The following is a 20,055-nucleotide window of genomic DNA, read 5'->3' as shown; positions in this document are numbered from 1 at the left end:
TCTATTTCTTAATTTTTAAAGTGGGTACTATATTACTAACCTAATAAGATGTTGTGGGGGAATTAGAGATAAAACATTCAAAATAGCACCATACAGACACAGAGTAGGGGCATAAGGAATGGTTGAAACTCTTATAATCTTGGCACATTCCAGGCCCTTGTGGCCAGAAATTTGTTCTAAATTTAGCTTCGTTGAGTCATAAATAAACCTATCTTCCAAAATGATGTAAAATTCAAAGTGCCACAGTTCCTTTCCCTCAGAGATGACCCTTTGCTTTGCAGCAGCTAAAGCTAAGTTCCTGCTGTTAGTCATGGCTTCAGGCATTAGTCCTTCTTTTGTATAGGCAGCATTTTAACCAGAGATGATCATTCATTCACTCAGCAACCTATTTACTATGGCTCAGTCACTGCACAGGGTCAGGGAACACACAAATTAATAAGATCATCACTGTTTTCAAGGAGCTCATGAGAGCTCACAATGATTTACCATAAAGAAAAACTGCTTACAGATGTTAAGACATTTACTTTCTATTAATGTATAGAATTAAATGCAGACAATATATGTATATATCTTTTATAGTAAACTCATTTATGTCTCAGACCATGAGTCTGGTTAAACAATAGAAACCATGCCAGTTATTTTAATAGAGATAATTTAATAGAGGGATTTACATAGATAGGTTTTGGAGAACTAGAAAAAAAAAAAGCAAAAGAGAACACTTGAGATAACTCAGAGGCAGTGACTGCAGAATGCAACTACCACCCCTAGGGCTGGGGTAGCAAAGGGAAATGGGTTATTAGAACAAAGAAATTTGGAGGATGACCCCATGGAGCTAAGACCCAGAAATCTGAGGAAGACACACTGCCCAGCAGGTGCTAATGATGTGGGTGCTCAGAGGAGGGTCCCCAGGGAGCTGGGACTCAGCTGGTATAGACATGTGTAAGGAATAGGTTGAGTATGGGAGTATAGAGAAAAAACTGAACATTGAAACAAACTGCTACTGAAACTAGCCACTGCTGCTGGGGCAAAGCATCAGTGCTGGTGTGAAAGTGATAGGAACAGGAAGCCAACAAACAGGAAGAAGCCTGACACTTTTTTTTCCTCCTCCTGCCTTTGTCTCCCTGTAGTGTTCTCTGTTGGGAGAACCTCATGGGAGCCAGCTGGCAAAGCAGGAGCATGGTCTACAGCAAGCATGTCAAACTCACGGCCCACAGGCCACATGCCTCCCTTATTTGGCCTGTGTTAGCCTTTGAGTTTGACATGCTTGGTCTGCAGAGTCCCAGACAGAGAATCAAAGAGCAGAGTATAGAAGAGAAAGTTCGAATCTGAAAAATAATAGCTTGAAAGCCAGCACACTATTTTGTCTTTAATTGTCTGTTATTTACCCATAAATTTTACTCACAGTTGTCATGGGATAACTTCAATAATGATATCTATTTATGTATCTACTGAACTAGGAGCCAAAGGAGTTTTTGTTTATTTTCTAAAAGACTAAATAAATGTTAAGAAACTTTGACTTTAAGACTTGCTCTGCCAGTATCTGGTACTGAAAAGAAAAAAACAACAATAATATACATGTTTTGTTGTTTTGGAGGAATCATAAAGGTCATCTAATTCTGTCCATTGTTTTATGGAGTATCTTAGTAATTCTAATATAGTAGGAATTCTTCACCATCCATATGCAACCTGTTTTGTTTGCTATGAAAGAGGAGTGCTGAACCAAATGACCTTGACTCTGTCTAACATGTGGCTTGTCTACATTATCACCCTAATATACATTCCCCCCACTAAGCAAACCCAGTCATTCAGCAAATATATAACTAAATGTTAGGCATGTGCTAATCCCTGGAAATGGAATTCCTATCTTCAGTAATATTACAATCAATAGAAGACACAAAAAGACAAATAGCAGGTTATAAGACAATGGTTTTGGTGTACTGATGGAGGTATGCACTGAGCATCAGGCAAGCATGGAGGAGGGGCTTTCACTCCAAACTAAATGTGGAGTTTGAATTGAATCTTGAAGGAAGAATGAGAATTCGACAACTGAGAAGAATCAAAATAGGTAGAAAAGCAAGGAAACAGGAGGCCATTCCAAGTAGAAGGAATAGCAGAATCAAAGGGTAGGACATGAGAGGAAGTTGTTTCAATTTCCACCAGGACAGACATAAATACAGCCAAGACAGATCATGATGTGTGTTGGTACAGTTTCAGCTACAATTAAGAAATTCCTAGATAGCAACATTTTAAAGTATCATTATTTTACGTAACAAGAATCAAAAGAAGCAGTTCCAGAATAGGCAGCTTAACAATGTCAAGTTTCTTCCTTTGTGGTTCTTTGTAGATTCCCTCTTTTGTGATTCTCTGGCCTCTCTTTCATAGTTCTGAGCATCATATTCTCAACATAATGTGCAAAAGCATGAAAAAAAGGCAGACCTTTCTCCTTAAGCATCATTCCTTTTTTAATCACATAGAATCATCTTTCCCCAAAGCCTTTGAGTGGCCTGTGTTTCCAGAAAAGTAAAAGAAAAATTAAGCTTAGAGTAAAAGCCTGTATGGAGGTAATTAATCATGGAGGGCAGACTGAGATGAGTAAAATAAACAGTGGGGGGGGGGGGGGAAGGAGGAGGGAGTCAATGCAAAGGTACATTATTAAGCTGCCTCCCACCACAGGCAACTGTGACTAGGTTCCACTGGAGTCCTCTGAAGAACCATGTGGATGGCCCTTCAGGCCTGTCAGTCCAAAAGAAAAAAGAAGAAAACATTTGCTACTTGCTCCTGACCCCCATTAGATAAGCGTTTACCCAGGGAAATGAACTCTGTTGCACTATCAGTTCTATGAACACATGTACGGTATATGACTGAGTATGTTTCTAAGACACCCCACAAGGAGATACAGAGATGAGCCAAGAAAACTCACAGGGACTAAGTGCTATAGGTTGCATTTGAATAGTTTTTTTATATTATATAGTTTTATTAATTTCAGAGAGGAAGGGAGAGGGAGAGAGAGAGAGAAACATCAATGATGAGAGAGAATAATTGATTGGCTGCCTTCCTCATGCCCCTTACTGGGGATCAAGCCTGCAAACCAGGCATGTGCCCTTGACTAGAATTGAACCCAGGACCCTTCAGTCTGTAGGCCTACGTTCTATCCACTGATGGAGGCTGCATTTGGATGGACATCTGCTTGTTGCAATGGGCAGAGCACAGAAGTGGCCTGAGAGGATGTGAGGTAAGACCTATATGTCTAACATACCTCCCGGCAGACTTCTCCTCAGTCTACATTGTATTATACCATCATCCATTCCAAAACTACAAAGGAGGGTAGGAAGCAGTGATAAAAGGGAGCCGCAGACTTATATCCCAAAGTGTTCCATCAATAGATAAAGCCTAAAAAATGTACCAGCATTTTAGGCATGCTAAAAATCTAGAGGTATTTTTCAAAAGAAAGGTAAAAGTGTTGAAAGAATTTGCCTGTGCATAGCAGAAAATAGAGATGCAGAATACTGCTTATTTAATTTTTTTATGTCTTATAGTCTTCTCACACCTTAAAGTTCATTTTTAAATTTGATTAAAGAAAAAAGTTTAAATTGTATGTGTAAGCTAACAAACACAGTGTAACTTACATAATTCATACACTTTTGCCTTCAGATGCCATTAGTGGTCCTTAAAATGGACTTAGAAAGAGCAGAGTAAGGGGTTGCTACTATGGTGCCTACCTTGCAGTAGAGAGTCAATAGACACTTGGAAAGAAATGGAAAGAGGGAAGGAAAGAAGTGCTGAGAAAAGAAAGCTCAGGTTACACTGCCACCATCATGACCTCCCTGCTTTGGTGAGGTAGGAAGGTGCCCAAACACAGCAAAACCACCCTAGAGCTTTCAGTTTAGGGTCTTCACTATGAGATATGTTTGACATAGTTAAAATAAAGCCAAGAAGGGAAGCCTTGGACTGACTTAGTTTTATCTTTCTGTTCTTGAGTCTAAGTTGATAAAATTAAGTAATACTATAATGCTAAAGTCTTAAATATCAAGGTTGTACTGGGCACCTAAAGAACTCCTCTGATAAACACTTAATGTCCCAGGCAATGAAACAGCAAACATCCTTGCCAGATCTCAATTATTCAGTCTTCAAATACTGCTACATAAACTCTTTGGTAAACAGTAGATGAAAGTGAAAAGGATGATAATTCTCTTCAGTAAAAAGAAAGTAGTCAATGAATTTCTGAATTAAATGTGCTGGAGTATCCTGTAATATAATGACATGTTAATTTCATCTTTGTGTCCCCAGTGCTTACCATGATGCCTTGCATGTAGGAGGTGCTTTATAAATTATTGTTGACATGAATTAAATTGTATTGAATAGTGAAATTTATTTGGCACATTTCCCAGTTATTCTAGCTCATATTTAACCTTGTCTTTATTTATCCCCTACACTTATGTGTAGACTGGCAATTTTTCTGAATTTTCCTATTGCAGAACTCAGTCATGAGGGAAAGGAGGAAGAAGGAATAAAGAGGAAGGATGAAGGTCAGAGAATGAAAAATGGAGGGCAGAAGAAAAGGGAAAGAAGAATGGGGAAGAACGGGGACGGGGGAGGGGGGGTACGGGAAGGAAATTGAACCTTTGAAAAGGGTTCCTGAGGAAGACTTGAGGTAGGAGAAAATGAACTAAAGGTGGTAAAATTGTTTTCACTTTTACAACTTTTCAACATCTTCAAATTTCCCTGCCCCTTATACTCATATTAAAAATTCCCCCATTGTGAGGTTTTATCTTTAAAAAATTCAAATACAATTGTGTACCTTAAACCTTAATATCTCCACTTCATAACTTCTTTTGTCATTTTTGTCTATTCTTAATACAAAAGTGATATCAAATAAGTAGGATTCGATGCCATGAAAAGATTTTATCTCCCAAGCCAGACTGACTAGATTAGAATGCTATCTTCAGCATGAGCTAACTATTATTCAGCAATGAGATGCTGTGAACAAATATACTAGGCTTTCAAATATCAAAGCATTGTATATTGGATTGGATTTGAATCTCCTCTCTATTTTTAATATTTGTCAATCTTTAGTGGAAGAACTGTCCAAATTTTGGTGCCACAAATGAAGTGTGAAGTGGGATCCTTGGAGAAATTAAAGATGACAGAAACAAAAATTATTCCAGATTAGTGGAATAAGTAGCAATATGAAATCCCAAGGAACTGAGATTATATCTTTTAAAGAAAAAAAATGTAGGAAGGTTGAATTAATGGGGTTTTTTAAATATTATTGGATAATGTAGGTGGGCTGGTAATTTTCTGTTCCCATTAAGAAAAGAAAAGTGGGAATAAGCTTTAGTATTAACCAAAATAATATAAATTTGAAAAAATATCTTACCTCAAATGTTAGTAAAACTCTAGATAATATTACTGTATCAAAACTGTCCAGGAGACCTTCAGGTGAATTATGCCACAAACATCCAAGGAAGCAAATTTACTTTTAGGTCACAGTATTATTTCATATTCCACAGCCTCTGAAATAGTGTGTTAGCATGTGGCTTTCTTATCTAGCCATGTTATATAGAAAGTCTGCCTTCCTATAGAGTGAGGAATGTCTCATAGGTGAGTTAACCATGGTGTTCGGCTAAATCACTGCATCTAGTTTAACAAAGAATAATTAAGCACCGTGTGAACTTTATAAATCCAGTCTCTTCCATTCTCAGGCTAGTTAGCCAATTCATAGCCTGAGTTCTCAGGGATGCTGCACCTTGTTATGCTCTGTGTATAATTCCAGTCTCCAGTGACAACTGAGTTACATGTTCCCCTGAGTTTCATAACCCAAAATCTTTCAACAGGTCTCTCTTGAGTGAATTGTCTCACTTAAATTGCCCACCACAGTCATTATCTTCCTACTCATATGTACAGATTGTTATCGTACGCATTGACTCTTTTCTTCGTGTTTTCTTGCTAGTTAGGCTTATTATAAATTTCACACTTAGAAACCCAAATTTTCAGCAGCATGTTTTAGATAACTCAGTGGACAGCAGAGCAATTCACAACTAGTGGGGAAGTAGGAAAACCCACTGGAGTGGTTGGTATTCTCATGTCTCCATCTTTGGCCTGACTTTCTTGCAGGCCCTCATGTTATTCCATGTGGGCTCTACCACTGATCTCATCTGCTCTGATGGCTACACTGATGACTCAAATCTTTATCTTCAACCTGTACTTACTGGTACCTCCTGAGTTCCTGATTTAAACATCCAACTGAATATTTCAACGTGTATGTCTTACTTCATCTCAAATACAACTTGTCCAAATTTGAGTAATTCATCTACATCCTCTCCTTTGTCATGTTTCATTTTTCTATCTAAGTGAATGTCACAGCCCTTTCCCCTAGTTCTTTAATTTATAAACTTGGTAGTCACCTTGTTTCCCTTATTTTCCCTTTTGCCTACCTATTTTTTAAAAAATGAAGGTTTAGCAATTATACTTTATTAATTGCTTTTAAATACATTCACTTAATCCCATATGCAACATTATTAATGTCATCCTATATAATAAAGAGCTAATATGCTAATTAGACTGAACAGCCAAACAACCTTCTGGACGACCTTCTGGATGAAGCCGGGTTGCGAGGGCTAAGCCCATTGCACAAATTTCGTGCATCAGTCCTCTAGTTATTTTTTTTTTGTTTGTTTGTTTGTTTTTTTTTAATATATTTTATTGATATTTCACAGAGAGGAAGAGAGAGGGATAGAGAGCTAGAAACATCGATGAGAGAGAAACATCGATCAGCTGCCTCCTGCACGCCCCCTACTGGGGATGTGCCTGCAACCAAGGTACATGCCCTTGACCGGAATCGAACCTGGGACCCTTCAGTCCGCAGGCCGACGCTCTATCCACTGAGCCAAACCGGTTTCGGCTCTAGTTATTAATAATGTATTATTAATGTTATTTTATTATTACATTAAATTATTATTACAACAGTCTCTCACCAGGACTCCCTGCTCCACCTGTCTATGCCCAATACATTCTTGTCCTGACACCATTCCTTTAATCATTCATTCAACAAAAACTTCCTAGGGGCATACTATGTGCCTAGCACTGCTCTTGGTTCTGGACCTTACCTTGCAGTCAGTGTGATCCTACTAAATGCAGATTGGATCATGTGATTCTCTTGTTTCAATTTCTAGTGTCAGAAAAAAATTTTCCTGTGTCTAGAGGCCTTGTATAAAATCTAAGTTTTCTTATAGAAAAGTATAGCTTACTAGGGTCTCCATGTCATGGCCTCTGTCCAACTTGTCACTGTCATTTCTTTGTATTCCCTTTTACCTCTACTCCCACTTTATTTCCTAGCAATATTCAATCATTTGCAGTCCTGACACTGCTCCATGTTCCTCCTTATCTCTTGGCATAAGTTCCAGCTTTTTTCTCTGCCTGGAATGCCCACCCAATACTTAAGTCACAATTGTCCTTCAAAGCCCATGGCTAGTGTTTGCTCCTTGGAGAAGCTTTCTTTGACTGGCTCCTAATGTCCTATCTGACTGAAGTGCTTCTCTCCGACTTGCTCCTATACATCCTGTACTCACCTCTGACACAGCCCATGCTATTTATATTTATTCATTTACATGTGTACCTGTTCCCCTAGATAATGAGCTCTTTATGGGAACATGATTTATTTGTTTTAGCACCTCTTATGCTTAGCATATGGTACATGCTTAATAAATATTTGTTCATTGAATTTCTTCACAGTTGGAAAGATGTCTGTGAAAGGAGATTATGCACCTACCTTCACTGTTTAAAAGGAAATAAAGCAGTGGGAGAAATAAGGAAAAGTAGATGAAGAGAGTAAAGCCTGCTTGCCTTTTTTTAATTAAAAAGGAAGTCACAACTTTCTTGTGGAGGAGGTGGAAGAAAGAAGGGGGAGGGCACTAAGAAAGTAATTTGTGACCTATTTTCACTGAAGTCTGAAGCAATCAGAAAATGCAAGTTACGGGTGTTGTAACAGCCTGAAGGGGAGATGGTATTGGTGTTATTGTTTCATATATATTGAGAATGGAGGCACGTGATTCAGTTCTGAAGCAGAGGCAATAACTTTTCCCAGGTTGTGATAGGTAGGGCTCGGTGCCTCCCAGAACCCAGATTCCAGTTTTCTGCTGTATGAAGTTAGCAATGCTGAGCATAGTGCATCTGTTGCCACTTCTTGTCCTGATTAGTAATTTGCTTTTCACATTCTGGAGAATGCCATTCCATAGAAGCACTGGATTAAGTGAGCAATGGAACAAAATTGGATAATGACACAGTACCCAAATGAGTCAGTTAGGGTTCAACCAAACCACAGCCTGAACCTTAGGAAAATTGTTTGTAACAACTCATAGTTATGAGGAAATGGGGAGGGGTAGGAATATACTCAGTGTTTGCTGTAATTGTGTTGTATCAGATAGGAAAACCTTACTAAGTGTGTCAGAAATTTTATCAACCTGTCCTGAAGTCAGTTCACCAGGTCAAGTCCAATCAATAAAATCATGAAATAAGCCTCTGAGATATCCTGATCCAATTCTCTCATTTTACAGGTAAGGAAACCAAAGCCTAAAGATGTTAACGAAGTGTTCACTTGAAAATTATTTTCAATGCCCTCCTAAGGGTCAAGATTAACACAAATGCTGTCCTTACATTTCAAATGCTCTAATCTTCATTTAGGCAGGTAGTGTACTTACAAAGCCTCTCAGGTCAGAAATCACTGTTTTCTCTGCTTATACCACAATGGCTGCATTTCCAAAATGCCATGTTCCTATAATTATCACAACAGAGTTACATATATTAAAGAGCAATGTCAGACTGAAGAGTGAGGCTGTGTGTGTGCAAGTCAGTATGTTAAACACATCTGGTAAATTATTCTTGTCTTTGAGGGAAGTCCTCACCTCTAAATGCTTTAACCTAGCTAGCCTGTTACTTGGAGGAATAGCTGGAAAAAGGAGTATGTCAGATAAATATATAGGTCTGTGAAGGTCAAAGTGCAATAAAGTCATGGAATAAAATAAAATAAAATACAGGATAATCAAGTAATACCCTTTTTAGAACTTCTAAAAGATAGCTGAAATTTCCAAAGAAAATATGATGGAGTCAAAAATCCATGATGAGGCTATTAAAAATCATCTCAGCCATGTTCTTCTTCTCTTAGGCTATAGTGATACACGTGCAGGCAATTGAGAAACAAAGGCTCCAATCTTAATTTTCTTCTCCAAAATATAACCCTGAGAAAAGAATCCAGGCTCATTCTTCTTATGTTGGAAAGCCCAGGACATCAAGTATCTAGAAGTTAGTGGGGCACATAGAGCTCATTCTGACTGGCAGTGAGTTTTAGGAAGTTACTCAAGCCAGAAAAGGCAATTTGGACTTCAAATTCTGCTATGTGTTCAGGTGGTATTCTTTCTGCTGAATCCAGAGAATCCTTGCCAATTTGGACAGTCATGCTCTGTGGTGTGGATTTCTGCCCAGGGAAGCTGGATGGTGACCAACTCCTGCTTCACAGAGAATCATCTGCACTCCTGGGAAGTTGTCTCCTGGTCATGAACCATGCAAAAGGAAATTTCACATGGAGGGAAGTAGCCCTGGCAAGAGCTATCAATGGAATGAATAGAAAAGATGGACTACCAGATTATTTTGAGAAGTAGAAGCTAGGTGAACACTAGAACTAGAAAAACTTTGGGAAGAAGACAAGTGCGGTGACTCATGGAGAAGTGATGTTTACCTTGATATCTTCCCAGCTCTTCCACTATAGCACTTTAATCATTCTTAATACCTAAATGAAATAATTTACAAAAGCTTATTAAGCATAAACTATATGCTGTGTTACATACTGCAGGTAGATCCAAAGAGGTGTAAAAAGAACCTCTGCACCTCGATAGCTTCTTATGTAATAAACAGGATAGAAAAGACAAGAAGGCAAGCAACGTAAAATGTGATAAAGACCAAGTGCATTCTACAAAATAAAGATGTTACCAAATGATTCCTACAGAATAAAGGTGTTATTTCAGATGAGAGATTCTATAAGAAGAGCTTGTGTGTTTCAGGAAAAGAACCTTGGGACTTCAGCTAGGATTGAAAGATGGTGTTATAGAGACAACAGTTACTACTCAATACCTATATTTTTCTAAAAAATTTAAACCTAATTATATTTTTATGGACACAATAAAGTACATTCCCCAGCATACCATAGAGCTGGTTGTAGCCATGTGATTAGGTTCTAACCATTGAGATATACAAAAGTGTTGTATAGACAGCCAATAAAGCTGCTTAAAATGACATGGATCAGCAGGCAGAGGCACCAGTTTTTATACTTTTAGTTTTTCTTATTTATCTGACCTGAAACTTTATCATGATAGCTAGCCTACAACAGTCATTTTAAACTAGAAGATAATTTTGAGTTTAGAAATCACATTCTAGGATGGCAAAGGGGGCACAAGAATAAGAGAATCTGCAGTCTTCAAGGTTAAAAGTCTAGACCAGGGGTTTCCGAAATTGTGGTGTTGACCAGTCATTTAAAAAAAAAAAAAAAAAAAAATTCTCAGGGGAACCAAGATGGCGGCATAGGTAAACACCTATACTTGCTGCCTCTCACAACCACATCAAAACTACAACTAAAAGACAAAACAGCTATCATCCAGAACCATGGGAAAACTGACTGAGTGGAAGTTCTACAACTAGGAGGAAAGAAAAGAGCACATTGAGACTGGGAGGAGGTGCAAAAGTACAGAGGTACTGAGGCACCAGCAAAACGGGCTGGCAACTGGGTGCGCTGTTGTTTTTTCAAGCAGGAGGGAGAAACAAGCTCCCGATTGCTCTGAACTCCAGTTCTGGGTGAGACACTGGGGACACAGACTCATATGGGGAAACTGGACTGTCTAGCACCAGGCCAGAACGTGAGGGCGGCTTTCTCTCAGAGGTGCTTGCAGTGATCATTGTTCCTGCGAGGGGGCATGGGACACAGAGACACGGAGACTCAGAGACAGCTGACTGGCAGTCATTGCTGTTTGCTCCATCCTGGTGATTCCCTGAGACCCTGCCCCACCCAATTTACAATTTCACCCAAGTTGTATGCAGCGGCTTTTGCATATGAATGGCCTGGACTTTCGCAGCCTAACCTAACAAACTGCAGCTGGGTCAGAGAACTCAAAAGCTTCCAAAAGAAGGCACAAGGCTCTTGGCAGCAGTAGCCTGCCTTGCTTCACAGCTGGGCCTCATCTGGGCACTTCCAAACCCCAAACCAAGAGGAGGAATATGCAGATCTCACTGTAGTTCCTGCTGGGTGGCCTCAGGCAGTGGCTGACTTTGCACCTCCTTGGAGATCCAAGAGCCAATGTACCCAGTGGTCAGTGTGAGACCATTCCAGTTTACAACTCTTCACATCCATAAGCGACACACTGAAGGGGCAGACTCAGTGAGCACCAAAGCCCCACTGAAGCAAGTTCTGCCCCATAAGGGTGTCTCCAGCACAGCAGTTCTTCCATTGTAGGCAGAGCTGGTCCTCACAGCCAATTGGCCTGGAGGTCAGTTCCTCCCAGTGATACCAACAGCAATCAAGGCTTAACTACAACAAGACTGTGCACACAGCCCACAAAGGGGTGCACCAAGAGTGTCCACCTTGGGTGATTGGGGAGGCTGAGCCACTGGGCCCTATAGGACACCTAGCACACAAAGCCACTCTATCAACACAGGGAAGCAACCAAAATGCAGAGACAAAGAAACATGTCACAAATGAAAGAAATGGAGGAAAGCAAACTACTGGATATAGAGTTCAAAATCACAGTTATAAGGTTACTCAAGAATCTTCTAGAAACCTCTGAGGAACTTAGTGAGACCTTCAAGGATCTTAGTGAGAATGCCAAAAAAATGGAAAAGGACCAGTCAGAAATTAAGCATACACTAACTGAAATAAAGAATAATATACAGAAATTCAACAGTAGACTTGAGGATCCCAAGAATCAAGTCAAAGATTTGAAATAGGAGGAAGCAAAAAACACCTAACCAGAAGAGCAAAAAGAAAAAAGAATCCAAAAATATGAAGATAGTGTAAGGAGCCTCTGGGACAACTTCAAGTGTACCAACATCCAAATTATGGGGGTGCCAGAAGAAGAGAGAGATCAAGATATTGAAAACCTATTTGAAGAAATAATGACAGAAAACTTCCTCCACCTGGTGAAAGAAATAGACTTACAAGTCCAGGAAGCGCAGAGTACCCCAAACAAGAGGAATCCAACGAGGACCACACCAAGACACATCATAATTAAAATGTCAAGGGCAAAAAACAAAGAGAGAATCTTAAAAGCAGCAAGAGAAAAACAGTTAGTTACCTACAAGGGAGTACCCATAAGACTGTCAGCTGATATCTCAACAGAAACTATGCAGGCCAGAAGGGAGTGGCAAGAAATATTCAAAGTGATGAATAGCAAAAACCTACAACCAAGATTACTTTACCCATCAAAGCTATCATTTAGAATTGAAGGTCAGATAAAAAGCTTCACAGACAAGAAAAAGCTAAAGGAGTTCATCACCACCAAACCAGTATTATATGAAATGCTGAAGGGTATTCTTTAAGAAGAGGAAGAAGAAGAAAAAGGTAAAGATAAAAATTATGAACAACAAAGTGACAACAAATACATATCTATCAACAAGAGAATCTAAAAAGCAAGTGAATAAAAAAAATCTGATGAACAGAATAAACTGGTGAATATAATAGAATCAGGGGCATAGAAAGGGAGTGGACTGACAATTCTCGGGGAGAAAGGGGTGGGGGGTGCGGGAAGAGACTGGACAAAAATCTTATACCTATGGACGAGGACAGTGGTGGGGGGTAAGGGCATGGGGTGGGGTGGGAACCAGGTTGAGGGGAGCTACGGGGGGAAAAAAGTGGAACATCTGTAATAATCTTAACAATAAAGATTTATTTTTAAAAATTCTCAAAATAGGGAAGGACAACCCTTTGTATGGTTAAAATACAAATTTAGAAAAATATTCATCTTCATTATCATCATTTCATATAAGTAAAAATATTTACATTAAGAAGATACACTCTCATAATAATCATAAGTTGAATAAAATCAGAATTAAGAAAAATTTACATATTGTTCTTATTTTTTACTTCAATATGGACCAGCAGCAACACTTTCATAGGTTAGCAGAAGTCTACACACAAAAGGTTTGGAAATTGTTACTCCAGATTTTAGAAGTTTTATTCCAGAGTAGTATTTCCCCAAATATGACATTTTGGAATGATTTTGAGTGGTAAATGAGATAATTTGGGTGTTATCTGAGGAAGTTTCACATAGACTGGTCAATAAAGACAATGAATCATATAGTGAAAAAGTTGTATCTATTTCTGTTTTCCTTCAGCTCTTCTGAGCAGAGATGGAGATTCAATTTGGAACTTGTATCAGATCCAACACTAAGGAAATCTCCCATTTAATAAAGAGGAAGTGGATATAAATCAGAGTCTGGCAAATGTGCAGGTAGAAATAATTAGTTGTAATTCAATTAACATTGTTTAGTTTCTGTTATATTTATTTTTATAATTACCTTTTTTTATAGTAAAAGTGTTCCATTTAAACTGGTGATTAAAAATCTTCCTTTTTTAAAATGATTTATAAAAGGGTTTAAAAAGTCAGTCTAGATTAAGTAGCTAACCATAGAGTGGTACTTGAATATTCTAAAACTCATGAAGATGTTACACAAATTACTGACTAAATGGAAACTTAACCCTGTGAAGGCTATAAAGAGTTACCTGGTAAGTGGCTCTACCCTGGAAACCTAGGCAGCTTGCCAAAATGAAACAACTTGGTTCAGCCAAAAGGTCTTGTCTTGCCTTTGAGTTCTCTTTGGCATTTCTTTGGCCTTGCCCTTCCTGACTTTCATGGATGGCCCTAATCTGGTTAACCCTACATTTTGTCTAGTTCTTATGTAATCTACATTGTGGTGAAACCTGTGCCCACTCTAATCCTCCCTTGTCTCATCCTAGGCTGCTACCAGCACTACTGCTTACTTACTTACCTTAACCAGTAGATGAATTGTATCCTATTCTGAGTGCTTACTGCCACCTTTACTAAAAATGCTCACCCCTCTTAGTTAACTCCATGTCCACACCAAAATTTATTGTCAATATGAGACCTAACAAGTATTATCAACCTTCCACTCAAGATTCAAAAAGACGGGTTATAGTTAATGCATTTTTCATAAAAGCTGAGAAAAACATTTGTTTTCATATTCTATATTCGTATTGATTAATCCAGTTTAGCTCAACTTAGTCATTAGCTGCATCATTTCACAGACTATGTTCCCTAAATACTGTTTCTTATAAAAAATATTTGCTTTCATGAAATAAAAGATCATTACACCTCCCAGAACCACCAAAGAAAAATTTCCTTCTAATAGACACTAAGTATTTACCTTTCTTCTGCTCTATGAACTCCATCAAAACTTGAAGATTTCAAATTGACTTCCTTTCAACAATTTTTTTCTCCCTTAAGAGCACAGTTCTCTGATTCTAGAATCTCACACTTATTTTACTCTAAAATAAATTTAGTGAAGATGTCAGTTTAAAGGGGTTCTTAAAGATTGTCTAATTAACCTCCCATGCAATGTTTAAACACCTTCTACCAAAAACTTTATATGGAAATAGTTTTCACCTAAAAATGTGTTATACCACTTGAAAGCCTTATAGCCTTTGTTGTTTTTCTAAAAATAATGAGATTGCACTGGGATGTCAGCATGCTCAGGTTAAGACCTCTTTCAGTCTATCTGAAAGATGGATGACCAGGGTGGGTGAGATGTGTTGTCTGTGGCAATATAACTCTTACTGTAGAACTAACTGACCCATATAGAGATCAACTGATGATTTGGATTCTTTATCACTCCAAACCCACAGAGTCATCTGGACCAAATACTAATAATTGTGGTAGTAAAACAATTATTTGGGGGAAGGTATATGTCCTGAAATTAAAATGAAAAAATTAACATTAATCTGGTACTATTTAAGTTATTGTAAAAATGCAGTTGCATTTTAATAAGACCAATAGTATTGGGCTATACCTTTGGCTTTCATTCAAAAGAAAGTAGAAGGAGATTAACATTTAATAGATGCCAGTAATTATGCTAGGAATTTTTATCTACATTATCTTATTTAGCCATAACAATTTACAGAGATTCAATTTGGAGTAATTTTCTCAAGATCATACAGCTAGCAAGTGGTTGATTTGTGATTGAAAATTTTAACTGTAAAGGTAGATACATGACATTACAGATTTGTTAAAACTTGTGGAAATATGCAAAACAAAGAACCCTATTATAAACTATGGACTCCAGTTAATAATGTATCAATATTGGTTCATCAATTGTAATAAATGTACCACATTAATTCAAAATGTTAATAATAGGGGAAACTGTGACAGGTAAGAAATATATTGGAACTCTGTACTTTCCGCTCAGTTTTTCTGTAAACATAAAACTAATAAAAAACAAATAAAAGATTCACATATATACATTTACTAGTAAATGTTCAATTGCTCTCCTCCCATTCTCCCCTAAACTCATTCCAATCAGCTTTTCCATGGTCCTACCTGTCCATGGACATTAACCTTGTCAAGGTCATCTGAGACTGCAATATTATTACATCCAATTCTCAATCCTCATCGTATCCAGCTTATCAATAGCACTAGACACAACTTCTTTGTTGGAACACTTCCTCACTTGGCTTCTGCGTATCACATTCACCTTTAGCTTCTTCCCTGAACTCTCCTTTCAGCCTTTGCTGGTTTCTTCTTTGTTCTTTGAACTCTTAACATTTGAGGGCCCCAGAGTTTAATCCTTTGGGTTCCCTCCCTTCTCTACCTACCTTACTTCCTTAGTAATTTTATTTAATCCAATGACTTCAAAATCAGATAAATAGAACCAATATGATATTTGGATATATAAACATATATATGGAACTGGCTCACATGATTACAGAGGATGATAAATTCAAGTCTGCAGTGTGAACTGGTAGGTGAAGACCAAGGAGAGCCAATGGTGCAGATTAAGATGAAGTTCAAAGGTAATCAGGTAGAAAATTCCCTCTTGCTCAGGAAGGCCTTTTTATTCCATTCAGGCCTTCAACTGATTAGGTAAAGCCCACTCATATTAGGGAGGGCAATCTGCTTTACCCAAAGTTCACCACTTTCAATGTTAATCTCATCCAAAAACACCCTCCAAGTTGACAAATAAAGTTAACCATCACACATCTCAAATATAATTTGGCCAAGTCTGCTCCATCCATTTTCTTTTCCCAACTCAGTTAATGAGAACTCCATCTTTCCATTTGCTTGGGCAAAAAAGCAGGGGGTCGTTCTTGGTTTGTTCTTTCCCTTACACTCTGTATGCACTTTTTTGTCTCTCACCTCCACTGATATTGCTCTGCCCATGCTATCATCCTCTCCTACCAGAAGTAGAGCAGGAGCCTCTTAACTATTCTCCGGCCTTTTCACTTCCCCTCCTTCTCAGTCTGTATTACTGTTTCCCAGGCTGTATTGTGTATACATAGCACCTAGGGATCTTACCAAAGACAGGTTCTGGTTTAGAAGATGTGTGTTGGAGCCTGAGAATCTGAGTGTTCTAGGTGATACTGATATTCCTGGTTCACAGACAACACTTTGAAAAGCAGAAGTCAGAGTGATATCTTTAAAACAGAAATGAAGTCATGTTTCTTCTATGCTCTTGCCATTTCACTCAGTGTAAAAGCCATACTCCTTGCAGTGGCCAACAATCCTAAGTGATCCAAACTTCCCCCTTACCTCTTTCACTGCCATCATCTATCACTCTCACCCTTGCTCATTCCACTTCAGCTACACTGGCCTTCTCAGTGCTCCTCAAATACTACAGACAAGATCCTACCTCTGGCTTTTCTACTTGTTCCTCTTTCTGCCTGGAAGCCACTTCCCCTGCAAGCTTCAATCACCTTTAAGTTCTGGCTCAACTATCACATCATCAGTGAATCCCACTCGAACCACTCTATTTAGAATTGTAAGCACTTTCTCATTCCCAGAACTTCCTGTCTTTCCTGCCCGGGTTTATTTTTCTCCATAGTAACTTGTCGCCTTTACCCAACTCTTACTCATTAGCTGCAATGTCCACCCCCCGCATCAAAATATAGGCTACCTGAGGGCAAGGATTTTTGCCCAAGAACTCACTGCTATATCTCCAGTACTTAACAGCAGCTCCTTGTACATGGCAGATACTCAATAAACATTTATTAAATAAATTAATGTATAAACAAATTCCAAAGATTATGCTTGTTCCAAGATATCAGACTATCTCTGCAGAAATAAAAAACTCAACAAAGCTTTAGAAGAAACAGATTCAAATGAAAGTCCTCATATAAGCTATACCTAAATTGAGAAATGAATGCAATTTTTATTTACAAAAACAAATGCAGAGAATGCTTGTTAAATATAGATAACTAATGCCACCGGCATAGTGTAATGCAAAGTAGTATGAGCTTGCTCTTATTAAAATATATACTGCATACCAAAAGAAAAAGGGAGTAATATTAAATGTTAGTAGCAGTGAGTCATGGGTAATAAATACTACTATATTTTCAACATTTATTATGAAAGTATAAATAAATTGGTAGTAAAGACTTTAACCTATACAATATAATTGTATTTTTGTTCTACAATATCAAAGTTTAAACTATTATAGCTTCATTTATGGTGTGCTAAAATAGAAATGGGTTTCTGTGTTAATCCAGATTCTTGTTTCAAACCTCAGAACCTATCTAGTTATTTCAAGCAGAAGATAAATTGATTAAAGGGAAAGATCACAGGATTTCTAGAAGCTCACAGCCAGAAAATCAGGCTGAGGCTCAGCTCTGAGGCTGATTAGCCTTGAATAAACCACATCACTGTCAGTTCCCTGGAGATGTGATCCGTGGGGCACAAGCAGACAGCACAGTTTTCACTGCCCAAGAGACCTAAGAGGCCACCATAGGACCAGCTCCATCACTGCCCCGACTCTCTGCACCCTTCCACCACACTGTACCAACCCTGCCAGTGATAGGGAGTCCAAGCAGCACCCCTTCTAGGTCATACGCCTGTGCCTAGTGGCAATGGAGGCTGGGAGAAGCTTTCAGGACTCTAATATTAGGAAATTTTCAAAATGTAAGAAAAGCATTTAGGAGTATTGAGAAACCACAGTTTTGACACAGGTCTACTCTGTGGGCAGAATCTGACAGACGCAGCCCTCAGACCTCAAACTATTAGGTCTGTGGGCTCAAAGCAGTGGTATGCATTCAGGGTTTGGGGAGTTGATGCTCTCCATTTCACAGTATTTCCACCATACAGGTAAAGTAGATAGAAATAGTCTTAGGAACAAAAATAGTAAAATAATTAGGATATATTTGGAGTACTTATTATCTTTGTTTTAATATAATTTATTTAATGGAAAGTTTATGTAATTTAATTTTTTCTAATGGATGTTTAACAACCAACTCACAGGATTTCTACAAGTTTAAGAATTAGCTCTCCTGAACTGGAACAGCTGACTCCAGCACACAATGGGCTCAAAATAGGTGATGCTTTTTTCTGACATAGCTGGTATCTTTACAGTCTTATCATAAAAAACACTGTTTTCTTTTTCTAAGTTTTTTTGAGTTTTGCATGTCGTTTTCCAGTTTTCCCAGCACAACTTATTGAACCGCTCTACAGCAGCGGTTCTCAACCTGTGGGTCATGACCCACAGGTTGAGAACCGCTAGCAGGGTCGCCTAAGACCATCAGAAAACACAGATATTTACATTATGATTCATAACAGTAGCAAAATTACAGTTATGAAGTAGCAACGAAAATAATTTTATGGTTGGGGGTCATCACAACATGAGGAACTGTATTAAAGGGTCGTGGCATTAGAAAGGTTGAGAACCACTGGTATACAAGAAGGCACTGGATTTTTGCACATTGATTTTGTATCCTGCAACTTGACTGTATTTGTTTATAATAGTTTTTATTGCCACTGGGCATCTGCCTTAATTTTTGAGTGCCTAATCTCAGGCGTCATCTTTAATGTTCAGCTTCAGAAGATATCACTCTATCACAGCTCTGATGACCAGGCTCTCCTTGCCAGTTAAGGCCTGCATGGTCAGAAGTACACATAAACCAGTTAGGTTTATACTTCAGGTTAATTACTGTATTTAACCTCTTAAAGTGCAACTATTCACACCCAAATATCTATTGCTGGATTACGGCCTTTTCTTTCCTTTCTATATGGCTAACTTCTACCCATTCTCCAGGTCCCAGCTCAGACTTCACTCCTTTGAGGAAGATTTCCTGGAGCCTCCAATTTCCTAAAGTAGCCAAGGTGAGAGGTCCCTCCTGTGTGTTTCCACAAACACACACTCACCTCTACCATAAATCTCAGGACACTGATAATTTTTGGAGACTACTGTTTTACTTGTCTGTCTCTATAAGCACTTCAAGGTAGGAAGCCTGCATTATTGTCTTTATATTACCAGTACCCTCTTAGTACAGTACCAAGGATGCAGTAGACACTCAATTCACACATCCCTTCATTAGTCCATGTGTTCCCTTGCTCAATACATGTTGAGAATCTACTAGGTTCCAGATACTGTTTTGTGTGTTAGATATAGAGCAATTTTTAAAAATCCTGCAATTATAGAGCCAACTTTATAAATGAGATATAAGTAACATATAGTATGTTAGATAATGGTAAGTGTTATGGAAAAAAAAAGTGTTATTTGTAAGAATGAATTAAGACTCCATGGTCGGCAAACTGCGGCTCACGAGCCACATGCAGCTCTTTGGCCCCTTGAGTGTGGCCCTTCCACAAAATACCACGGCCTGGGCAAGTCTATTTTGAAGAAGTGTCGTTAGAATAAGTTTAAGTTTAAAAAATTTGGCTGTCAAAAGAAATTTCAATCGTTGTACTGCTGATATTTGGCTCTGTTGACTAATGAGTTTGCTGACCACTGAATTAGGTGATGGTGTTGATGGATTTCAAGTAGGGTTGTCAGGGGGAAAAAATCATTGATAAATTA

The sequence above is a fragment of the Plecotus auritus genome (genome assembly GCF_963455305.1).
Source record: "Plecotus auritus genome assembly, chromosome: 2".
Taxonomy (NCBI): domain Eukaryota; kingdom Metazoa; phylum Chordata; class Mammalia; order Chiroptera; family Vespertilionidae; genus Plecotus; species Plecotus auritus.
The sequence above is the reverse complement of the archived record's forward strand: the minus strand, read 5'-3'. Positions refer to the sequence as shown.